At 43.7% G+C, this 12,482-nt stretch overlaps 1 protein-coding gene across 1 annotated transcript in view; it reads left to right on the top strand.

Annotated features, from left to right (window-relative positions):
* The first annotated feature begins 3,542 nt into the window (after positions 1-3,542).
* dlgap3 (discs, large (Drosophila) homolog-associated protein 3) overlaps positions 3,543-12,482 on the top strand; it is a 70,249-nt gene continuing 61,309 nt past the window's right edge. The window contains exon 1 of the mRNA XM_058046308.1: positions 3,543-3,685. The gene's annotated coding sequence lies outside the window, so the exon portion shown is untranslated. The remainder of the gene's footprint in view (positions 3,686-12,482) is intronic.

Raw genomic sequence — 12,482 nt, 5'->3', positions numbered from 1 at the left:
AAAAGGAGGAACAGCCTTTGTCTAAATGTAATTGCGAGTAAATCATCATGACACGTTGCCGTCTTGTTACTTTCCTGTTCATTCCATCTTGTTGGAAAGCGTAATAGAAGTGTTTGCATTCAGGAGGAGACATGTTTGCAGTCTTCCTCCCTGCGTGTGCGCTTGGCAATTAAACTAATTGCCTGCTTCGACTCAGCCAGTCGCCCGTTTTTTAAAAAGTGTTGTTGTTCTTTTTAGCGGCAAATCTCAGGGTGAGTCAGTCAGCTGGGAGGTGGAGGCCGTGGATGGCGGACACAAGGCTGGACGATACGGCAGGAGATCAGTGCTGGAATCAACAATTGATTTGATATAATAAATAGTTACTACTCATTTATTTATTTATTTATTATGATTAGTTTGGAAAATTCAAATAAAGAGAAACAAGATGAAATGCTTCAGAATGAGTATCATTTCTACACTTATGGTGTCATGTGGTATCATCCCTTATTGTTTGGAATCTTATGGTATCATGTATTTTGGAATATTTTTATGTCTCATGCTATCATGTCTTATCACTTTACAGTATCATCCCTTCACTTTTGGTATCTCTTATTATATGGTATCGTCGTTCGTTTGATTTTTATCGCCGTATCATGTATTTCATTTTCTCTTATGTATCTTGTGGTAGGGTGTCTTTCTGCTATCAATCAGTATTGTATCATATTTTGTGTCCTATCTCATGATATCATTTGGTATCATGTCATTCTAATGGTATCATTCAGTATGCTTTGATATCAAGTGGGCCCATCCTTTGCTGTCTTATGGTATCATGATATCGTAACATACAGTACATTGTCTTCCTGATGATATCATTCAGTATTGTGTCATCGTGTCACGTGATATCATGTGGACCTATCTTTTGGAGTCTTATGGTATCATATCATTTAGTATCATAAGCTATTCTGTGGTGTTTTTCATTTGATATCATTCAGTATTGGATCATATTTTGTGATATCATTTGGTTCTATCTTTTGGTGTCCTATGGTATTATACAGTATGGTATCATTCAGTATCCTTTGATATCTTTCCCTATGTCATATCATCATGTGGACCTATCTTTGGTGGTCTTATGGTATATTGTAGTGTTTTTCTGATGGTATCATTGAGTATTGTGTCCTATCCTATCTCATGATCGTCAAATCGTCGTCTTATATAAAACAACAATCCCTGTGCTTCCATGATTGATCCCATCTTTTTGAAACGCCAGCTATGTCACATAGCAGCACTTCCCTAAACACAAGTCAGACTCTCCTCTGCCTGTTTCTATTAGCGGCGTGTTCTTAGTGTAGCTGTGACAGCCACATGAGTGATGGATGCCACAACCTTGTTTGTTGTTGGGTAAAATATGCATGACACTGACAGGGCCGTATATCTCCAGTGAGCGTATTTATTCATATATGCAACATAGAGGGCACACACTTTCATGTCTGACGGTTTTGAGGCTGTTCCAGCAGCCTGTGGTAAATGTATGGGTGCCTTACTGACAATCACTATTGATCTCACCCTGATTAAAGCCATGGAAGGATGCATCCAAGATGTTAGGGAGGCAGGACATGCAGATCAGCAAGATCACCAACACCAAAGGCCTTGGAGGGTAACAAGGAAGCATGGAGCTCATCACCTTTGTATGGGAATCAATGGACAAGCTGTCGTGTCCAGTGAGGATTTTATTCTCTGACCAAAGGTCAAAGGAAAAATAATACATATTCATGAGACTGCCTTTTATCTATCAAGCATACATCATCCTGTGTATGTAGGCTGATCGCATGCCATGGAATGGAACGGCCACAAAGCAAATGATGCTGAAGATCCTCTGTCCCTATACTCTGCCCACAGCAGAGTGGATTTCCGAGCCCGCTGATGCATGTTGCAACATGCATCAGCGGGTAATTCCATGAAATGAACGTAACACAGTAGGTTACGTCAGCCAATTATGACGTAGATTAGATCACAGGAGAACATGAGTGATTGCACTGGCCATGGTGCTGAACCCAATACCTCCACTTCAGTGGCGGCCGCTGGTCATTCAAAATGGGGAAGCTCATTTTTTCATGATTTATTTCTATGTAAATTCTAGTATCTGCCATGATGTGCGGCTTGCTAGCAGCTGGAGCTGCGCTGCCTATGAGCCCACCCGATGGGTGGGACAAAGCCCAACCCCAGTAGATGCTCAGCCTAGTGTTGAAGTGGGGATGAATGAGAAGGAAGCTGTGTCAGTTACCTGTGTTAAGTAGCTGATTCTGAACAAAAGAAGGTATTCTATTGCGTTTTTGGTCAATGAAATATACCTGTACACACAGCAGTACATATTCCACATGTAGCATAATTAATGTTAGTAATATTGTGCAGAGTGTGCTGTACAAAACATACACAATGGCTAGTAAACACAATGTGATTCATACAGAAAACACAATGTGTTTTCTCCCAAAATGCACCCGTGAAAACCAAGGTATCTCCTGCAGACTGCTTAGTTATCCTTCCACGCTGCACTGCATAGGCATATTGATTCTCTCTCCATTTCTAGATTTGATTAAGGCCTGACGGTTGGACATGGAGTGCTTCGTGAGACTCTCAGAGCCTGTTATGGTTTGTAGGTCACAATTATTTGTCGGTAGTTGCAATAAAACATTCACGCAGTCATCAAATGGCATGTTGGCCTATTGTTAGCGCACACGCTCTCTCACTCACTTCATCTCAGTGACCCATTTAGAGTGGTGTCGAAGTTAAGTGTTTGACGTGACAGCTTGGGATGCTGCTAGAAATAATGTGTTTCATAGAAACACATCACTACTCTGTCAGGAATTTGTTTCAGTAGGTTCGACACTGTGGATTGAAGCACATGGAAATTGTTAACGGGCTTTTCGTCACTTGTTTTCACACATGTACATAATATATATATGATGCCACATGGTCGGCACACCTATCTTTAGGCAGTTTTACCCAATCTCTCTTTTCCTCCGAAGCGGTGTGAATATTTGAAGGATGCAGCATATTTTTAAACCTGCTGTGCTAACTTCAGCTGTGTTAAAAGCGAGGCTCATGCCAAGGCGCACACTTACTGAAATAGCAACAGTGCCAACGTAAAGGTCATATTTTATTATTTAAGAGTTAAAATTAGTGCATTTGTCCAGTATAACAAATTAAGTGTGCACATAATTACCATTCAATCATGATTAACAATTTTACAAATATATTTTCGCTTACACACAGGTCACTGGTGTGTGCGACAGGAAGAAAAGCTCTGACTCCCTTGGGGAGAAGTCACCACATACAGATGGGCACATAAAAATTCCTGAAAAATTGCATTCTATCGGTGTCGTCTAAATGTGTCACCAATGCTTTGCATCCAAAGAGTGTCTTGCATTCATTTTTCATACCAGACTAAAAGAAGCCAATGTTGGCCCCTCCTGCATAATTTCTTTGGGGAGCTGTGCATGTGAACCACATAGAAAGAGAAAGAGGGAGGAGGGTGTGTGTGTGTGTGAGAGAGAGAGCGAGAAAGAGAGAGAGAGAGAGAGAGTAGCACCGCTGCCTTTCGCTGCTGTGCATCCATCCTTCCCTGCACAGTGGCTGTGGGAGCTGCAGAAGAGGAGGACAAGCGAGGTTTGTGACACTCCACTTGAGCACAACCACCATCTGCTTCAAGGTAAGAAGAAGCTGGAGGTTAAAGCATGTGTGAACTGACAGTGTAGATTGGTGCAGCCCAACAGAGCCACTGTGGTGGTGGTGCGTTTGCAGCTCGTGTGCGTCTTGCAGCCGTGTCAACTTAGCAGCAAGGAGAGGTGGAAGAAGGAAACATAAAAGAGAAGTTGCAGATGACCGTAAACACGCACGCTCGTGCACGCCGAGAGAGTTCCATCCGTGCGTAAATGTTCGCTGACCGTGAAGGCGCGCTGCTTGTATGCGGTTTGCTCTCCAGTGTGCGTTCGCAAGTGAGAGAAAGACGCAGGCTGCAGGCGGAGCTATTATAATTATTTGTACTGCATTGCACTGTGGAAACACTTCACTATCAATCACATGAGCATCCTCCAGGGGTGCTGCTTATTGCGTGTGGGGAAGCTGTGTGCATGCATTAATCTACCTGTGTGTGTGTGTGTGTGTGTGTGTCCTAAAAGGTGTCCCAGTGCAACCTTTAGCGCACGTTTGAGCGATGGTGAACACTTTGCCTGCAGCAACTTCACAGACGCTTAAGCTGTAAACTGAAGTGAATGAATTTGCCATGATTCAAATTGTGACTTATCGCAGAAAACAAATGTGTGTGAATGCATCACAGCATATCATAGCAGTCCCCAATACAATGCCACCCTAGTGGCTGTTAGCAGTATAGGGCTTGTCTCTCATTATTCATACAATTCATTCATTCGATTCTGTTAGAAGGAAATGTGCACGCGCTTGTGTGGGTGGAGTCAAACAGCGCCTTGATGTTTTATGCAGTCTGCATTACATCACTGAAATGTGCACATCCTGAACCGTACAAGTCTGGATTCCAATTGTATCCCACGGCTTCCATGCACATTTCTCCATCTTGCCTGAGGAGATTCGTTGAGGATCCCGCTCCATCATACGTCAATTTATGACTATGGAATGGGTCGAATGTACAGTAAAAGCATAGTGTGATGAAATAGGTTGGTGCTGTGAGTCATGCATGCATAGATCAATTATTTACTAGGAGTGCAGGCTGCTGGCATATGATGTCATGGTGATGGGCAGAATCTGGCAGTGGTGTAACTGTGGTGGAGATCAAGGTTGGCAAACCTATAGCACATGGGCATTTATCAAACAACTTGAAGTCATAAAGTGTAATCACTTGTTACCATAACATACTATCAAGTAGGAAGTGTGCTGGAAATCAGTTGTGTTGGTCCAAATGTGTATTTTTCTCTTTAAATGCATAACCCAGGGACGACCAAAGTGAGTTTATCTTGAAATATATACAACTTCTTAGCATTGCTTTACTAAGTTTGGACACCCCTGGCGTCTTTCCTTGAAAAGTCCTCTGTTATCCGAAAAAGTGTGAAAATATAGCAAAACCCGCACCCCTACATTGTTGCCTGTGCTATTATTTTTCTTACAAACCCACGACTTGATGGCGCCGTCTGCCAGATTGACATGAAATGACTCACCCACCTCAATGCATCTACTGTATAAAACAGCAACTCTAACTTGAGCGTGTTTAGCCAAATCAGTACAGAATTTGCAACATTGGTCAAAAAGGGCGGCACGGCGGTCGAGTGGTTAGCGCAGACCTCACAGTTAGGAGAGCAGCATTCAATTCCATCCTCGGCCATCTCTGTGTGGAGTTTGCATGTTCTCCCCGTGCATGCGTGGGTTTTCTCCAGGTACTCCGGTTTCCTCCCACATTCCAAAAACATGCTAGGTTAATTGGTGACTCCAAATTGTCCATAGGTATGAATGTGAGTGTGAATGGTTGTTTGTCTATATGTGCCCTGTGATTGGCTGGCGACCAGTCCAGGGTGTACCCCGCCTCTCGCCCAAAGACAGCTGGGATAGGCTCCAGCACCCCCGCGACCCTCGTGAGGAAAAAGCGATAGAAAATGAATGAATGAATGAATGAATGAATGAGGATTGGTCGGAAAAAATGGCCACCATCACTCAACTTGACTTGCAGGATCACAGGCTGTCCTTAAGTTATTGGCTATTTGTCTAATGCATTACATGTATGCTAGCAGTCCAGCCTCCGTGCTCCTTAATGGTCTTAATTTGTTACTCAAATCAAAAGCCGGAGCTCTACAGTCTGTCATTTGCAAGTGACCAAATTGAGTTCATTACATCAGTGCTCTACAGGGACCTATCTGCATGTGTTGCTGTGGCAACAGTAATGTCAGTATGTACGCTAGTGATGCGCAAACCAACACACCACATGTAGACATATATTGCAAGTATTTCAAACCCTAGACCGTTTACCTTGTTTCCAATCGCTCTGTGGAGATTCATTTGATTTAGCCTACTTCACAATAAAAGTTTGTTGACTGCTCTAATAGTGAAGGGGGTGCCTTGTGGTGTATTGTATCACATTTCATTCAATCATAGTTTGGCAAACACTCTCTCAATAGCACATTAGGATACAACAATAGCGTGTAATAGTCTAATTAGCATTAAGCCCCACTCACTTCTTCTCAATGAAAACAAACACAATCCACGCCAGTTGTCTTTGTTGAGATGCGGGAAGCATTTCAAACATCTTCCTCTCTTAATCAAACAGCTTCATCTTCATTTTACACCAGAAAATAGAAATTAAGGTGAGTGGAAAACTGACTTTTCAAGCTTGAAGCTGATTTTCCTCTTCTTCTTCTTCCTCCTGTGTAGTGTGTGTTCCCGGGAGTTGACTTTGCCAGGTGCACAAACACAGACAAAAGGCTCAGCGATGCTGCTTGTCTCAAAGCCTGAATGCACATTATGTGTCATCTTGGAGTCAATGATATCTGGGGGGGGGGGGGGGGGGGGGGCTATGAAAGCATTACCTTTAACGTCACGGCACATGAGACCGGAAGGAGACGCTCAGGTTCTATTTTGGCAGAAGAGTTCAAGTTAATAGGTCTCAGTATGATTTGGATTTGGTTACGTTTTCAGGCTTTTTATTGCTGCAGTCTGAAAATTGGTTCAAAGACTTGATCAAAGCATGCACACGGAAGGAACCCTTACATTCCGGTTAACTGGGCGGAGTATAAACACGACAACAATATAGTTACATCCCATTTGAACCTTCATTTCGCTTTATACTAAGCCGCTTCTCATCTTACCTTGCATCATCTTGGAATATATCAAAGAAAGGTTTCCATTCGACGTTGCATCATCGACACACCCACCAAAATCCAGTTTTAATGACTCAAAACCTACATCAGGAATTTGCAACTCCCCCCAGAAATTGCATGCGAAAGCTGAGAAATGGTGCGGCTGAGATGAAATGAAGCGAGTTTAAACATCACATGAACCCCGATGCGAATACACCCCCATAGGAATGACAGAAACACAGATTACTGTGGCAGCCAATAACACATGCCAAGGTAAAACTCAACTCTGAACCCATGAGGTCAATTCCTGTCCACCCGCCACTCTAGGGAACACATTTATAGTAACACACACACAAAAGCATGAGTCTTATTACTTACTTACTATTATTAGGTAAGTGCAAAGGTGACTTTGGGGGTGTTAGTTCATATGCAGAGGGGTCTAATAATGCTCAACATATTTAGAGACGTTTTCTATGCTGTGACTCCGAACCAATTCACTGCAATAAACAAGAGATTACACTGTGTCCCTTTTTTACTGTATAGTACACACTAACTACCAGTACACTATTTCAAGAAATCAGCTGATTGATAGTCCCTCAGTGGTTGAGAGGACTCACCAGATTGTTGCAAGAATTGAGGACAACAACCAACACGGGCAGCACTCCTGTTTTTGGCTGCCCTCAGTCTCCTCTTGGATAAAATGTTTCTTCATTATTGTTGTTGTTAATGTCTCATTCCGGCTATCATTTTTTGGCAATGAAAATGCATAACTGTGTACTGCACTCGGTGCCTTGAGGTGACTGTTGCTATGATTCATTAGCGGAATGTTCGCACTTTTCCGTGATGGTGAAAGGTTGGGAGAATGTTCATATGTTGCTACTGCAAAGGGAAATGGTGCAAGGAAAATGTGGAACAGCTGCTGCTGTGTGAGAGAGAGAACCTTTTCATGTTGAGTCAGTGCAAAAGTGACTGGACTTTTTTTTTTTTTTAAGGAGTCTACACATCCACAGATCCTTTGCCATTATAGAAAACACACACGTAGCACGTTATCAAGCTGGCATCCTGTCATACCGTAGGGTAAGGTACGTACTTGCTGCTGCTCCAATGATGCTACTGCACTATTGACTTGTCATCATGCTCAAACAGTTGCAATACAAACTGCATTGAATGGCTGTGTGACCTGAAACAGAGCTTCCATGTGAGCAGTTAGGTTAAAGAGGCGAGGGTAATTGCTGTAACCTATCTGGGTTGTGGTAAAAAAAAAAAGTTTGCCTGTGTTCCCAGTGTACTCTTCTCTGATGCACTTGGGCATGAAATTGTTCCCCTTCTCCACCATAGCAAGCCCCCGAGCCTGTAAGTCAATTGGCCATCACGACGAGGCAGCCTTTCTGCATGTGTGTGTGTGTGTGTTTGTTGGCTCCGCTTATGAGTGTTTATTTTGCCGTTTGTCAATGTGTGAGCGGAGGATGACCCTCGCCGCTTCCTCCCTCAGTCGAGGTTGCGACCGTTATGGACTGCATTAAATGAAATGGCTGCAAAACAAATGAACCGCATGTACTGTGACATATTGCTGGGGGAAAAGGTGCATTCACGTGTTAACATTGCATTCATTACACCGGGGAGCTATGCAGCGGCTCTAAAATCCATATAGTATAAAAAAATATGCCGCAGTTATGTGTGTTTGCCAAGAGAGCCAACATGTTTCCCCGTTGTATGTGTGAAAACATCCCAGGAGATGTCACCGCTTTGTAAATCTGACTCATTTTCATGGGTAATGATTGAGCCTACACACTCTGTAAACTTTCTTTCCCCATGACAGTTATTTTCATGAGACTAAGCAGTGTGCAACCGCTTGTGAAAAATGCACCATTTTTTTTCATGACTGCATTTATTACATTTAGATGTCACTGACAGTAGAACAAGACAAGGCCCACACACACAATGGCTTCCTAGTCCTTTTTTTTTGGTTAAAGATTTACGGTATCACTGTGGTGTAGAAGTTAGTGCTACTGTTGTACATTTTTAACACCCTCACTCACTCCAGAGTGTCTCATTTTAAATCTATGATGATTGAGTGCATATAAAGCTTTCCCATCCCATTAGTGTTGAACTAAAAATGGTAGAAGCCATTGAACGGCAATCGATGAAATTGGTTTTTATAGTGTCGATAAGACTTTTTTTCCTTGTGAGATGTTGTATCAAGAGACCGGAAGATGAGCCCAGGCGTTGAAATGGATGGCTGCGATGACGACCTAATGGAGTGGATGAGCAATGGCTGTCGATGACTCACGATGAAAGAATGGTAGTGATTTGATGAATGGATGATGGAGACGAGGGAGGCAGAAGGACAGGGATGAAAGGACAGGAGTGGTTTCTAAATGTGAGGCTACATCACATGTACGGCCGCCCCTCACTGTCTCCCAGCGTGGAGCGCCATTCTTGTTTTCATCCTCCCACCTTCTTCACTCAGCATCTCATCATCTTCTGTGTCCTTCCACCATCACATACCCTGGTGTTATTCCTCTCCCGCTTCCACAACAAGCGGGGCAGGTGGCACAGCGAGGACACGCTTTCAGTGGGACGTGCTTGTGCTCAGATTTAAATAGATAATGGCACCGCCCGAGCGCTTGTTGGTGTCCTGTGAATAATGCAGGAGGATCCCGGAGCCATTGTTGCCGGGCGCCACTGATGTACCAGCTCGGAAAGTTTGCAATATTGATATCCGAAGCCAGGGAGGGACTGTAGTTATTTTTCAGCCCTAAGAAGTTTTACTTGTCAAGTTACAGTGAATCCCATAAATACCTATGAATAAAGTTCGGACACATACACACATGCACTATACACTTTATAGGCCAGAAAATGTACACAGCATGCTTGCTACGAGCCGCACACTCCTGTGATAAATACAGCTCATTAGCATTAAAGCTACAGACACACAGAATTAAGTGTTCCCAGTTTGGGTTCCTCCACTTTTTAACTGTCTAAATTCCAGCATCCAAGCTAGATTTTCTTCAACACGCTACAGTAGGACCTCTGAGACGTATTTAAAAATGCTGAAAAATAGTCGTCTTAATGGCTTTACATTTGCTGTAATTGCCATCTGGCTTTGCTTTGTACAAAACAAAAGGGTTCCTATACTTAATGTGTTAACTTTAAACAACCCAGGGTGAGAAGTAGCTCCCACACAAGGATATCACAAGAAAAATGCAAAGATGACCAAGAAAAAAAAAAGTCCTCCTGGTGATGGTGTCATTTCATCTCATGTCATGTTCAGATGAAACATAATCAGTGCGATGATTGAGTTGGTGCCGTCCGTGTAATTCTCCACTAATCATCTAGTTTGGCTCATCTGGCAGTACAGTCAGTCTTGATTTGCAACACGCTCTGTCACTTAAAAGGAACGACGGACGGGTATTTGGGGTTTGAGGTTTTAGGCCCAGCTAGGTATAGGCTCGGGACTTTTGCTGTTCGTTTCCACTTTGGGTTTAGTTTGGTGCATCTGGATGAAGGCCAGACACGGCAGTTGATGTGTGTAGAAGCAAGGGAGGGGTGGAGGAGGGGGATGAGGGGCAAGATGGAGTCTACAGCTGTCACACTGCTCCGACCCGGCTAAGTTCACTGCAGGGACTGTGACCTTTGGGTGGAATGTGACACTGTTGACAAATGAATAAAGATACAGTGTGCATGAAATGGCACTGAATTTTATCTCAGACATGCATTTAGCTGTAAAATTCATGAATTATAGTAAGTGTTAATACCTGCAATATAATCCACCTGCAGAGTGACAGTACTCTATTTAATGCTATAGTGCTTCCCGGCATCGTTTCCCCATACCATTTCATGCTGCAAGGATGCGCATGCAGTGATGGAGCCATTTTGGTTTCATGTGATGTGTCGTCAAGTGTGTAATGCTACAATAAACACCCAACGGAAAGTGATTCCCTCACTGCATGTTTGCTTTGTTGGGCTGTGACTGCTCAAGTGGAGCGACAAGGAGGTTAAGATTATGTTGCTACAGTAGTGAAATCACAATATGGTGCTTGTAGGTTGGCTCTGCATGCTCTCATACAAAGTCTTGACATCTGAGGGCTTCCGGTCCAAGTCAAATAAGGTGCATTTTTCTGCAATTGTGACCCAAAGCAAACAGGAATTAAGGGATGCTTTGGACAGTGTGTATGTCCATTGGTTCTTTGGCTCCGCCCACTTCAGCCATTTACTTTGACAGCTCTTGCGCATTGTGCGGATGTTTGATGAACGTGTGTCGAGGCTGCAAAAATCAAACCACCCCCTGCACTCTTCTGCGCTTTATTGATTTCTTCCGTCACTCACTCTTGACATTTTGTAGCGTCTCACAGCTCACCCTTGCCTTGCTTCTCTTATTTTTTTCCCCCCCTACACATTCTCTTTTTGCAACCTCTGGCGTCAGGGTCTTCACTGCAGTCCATCGCTCTGCAGTGGCTTTATGGCTCAGGTGGACAAAAGGTGAGGGTCGTGATAAGGCTGGCAGGGAAATGGCCGAGAGGGAGGTCAAGGGTCAGCCATGATGGAAAGCTCGGAGAAATGAGGATGAGGTCAGCTGAGTGAGTCAGGGTGAGGGTTAGGTGACAATGAAGGACACGGAAGGAGAGGTGATATAAGTGAGCAAGGATATTGAAGGAGAGTGGGTGCAAAGGGGGTGGGGGGTGCGTGTGATACACACATGGGCTTCATCCATCAAGGGTCACATGATTTGTGACTTTTTACTCTCATGCCCTGTCAACTTCTAGTCTCGGGACTAGCACCGGAGAGCTCCTCTGGGTTGAGTGTTGGGTCACTGGCTAGAAATTGAACCCATGTATGTACCACTACACTGCCTGTGCTACAACAGCACCCGATGAGAAGCACGGCATGTACAGTATGAGCTTCAATCTGGCCATTCATTGACAAATTACAGAAACAGTGACGATAACCATAGAACAGGAAATAGAACGTACCACAATATAGCAGCACAATATGAGGACTACCACTACATAAACAACATGTAGATGGCGACTAAGGACTGGCATTTCTACTGCACTCGTTTTATTCAACAGTGGATGCCTTGGCTTTATGCTGTATATATATATATATATATATATATGTCAGCTGCATGTACACTTGTAGTTTCTTCTGCTTCCACGGAAGGTTAGGAACCATAACTGGTGTTATAGTATTCTGGACAATGCAATGAATAGTTTTCTCCTTGCGGGAATCATTACGACTAATATGTCATGCAAAGATCCAAGTGTGACATGCATGTCCCCCCACTGAACCAACACAATGGAGAGCCATGTTGTCCTTGTCTCCACCTTGGCCTTCTTTTTTTTGCACTCATTCCATATTCAGTGCAGCTATTCAGGTCAGTTCTAATTATTGGGGTCCAATTGGAATTGACTTTTCAATTTTTTGACGCCGCAGCGGTGGAAATCACGAGGTGCCGCGCTTTCTAACTCCCCTTCTCTCCCGCCGTGACTTAATATGCTCCATCCATTCACCTCGCTGTGCCAACGCTTCGCACGACGCGAGGGTGACCGCGTGTGCATGCGTGATGTGAGGGGAGAGAAAAGGGCTATAATTGTAAGTCACTCTAAGGTCAGCCAGACTGTGTGATCAGAGGGGTGTGTTTATATGGTAAACAGCTGTGTGGGTGCGAGAGTGCACGTGTGTGCACTA

The sequence above is a fragment of the Doryrhamphus excisus genome, chromosome 14 (genome assembly GCF_030265055.1).
Source record: "Doryrhamphus excisus isolate RoL2022-K1 chromosome 14, RoL_Dexc_1.0, whole genome shotgun sequence".
NCBI lineage: Eukaryota > Metazoa > Chordata > Actinopteri > Syngnathiformes > Syngnathidae > Doryrhamphus > Doryrhamphus excisus.
Note: the sequence above shows the minus strand (reverse complement) of the source record. Positions and strands in the feature narration are given on the sequence as shown.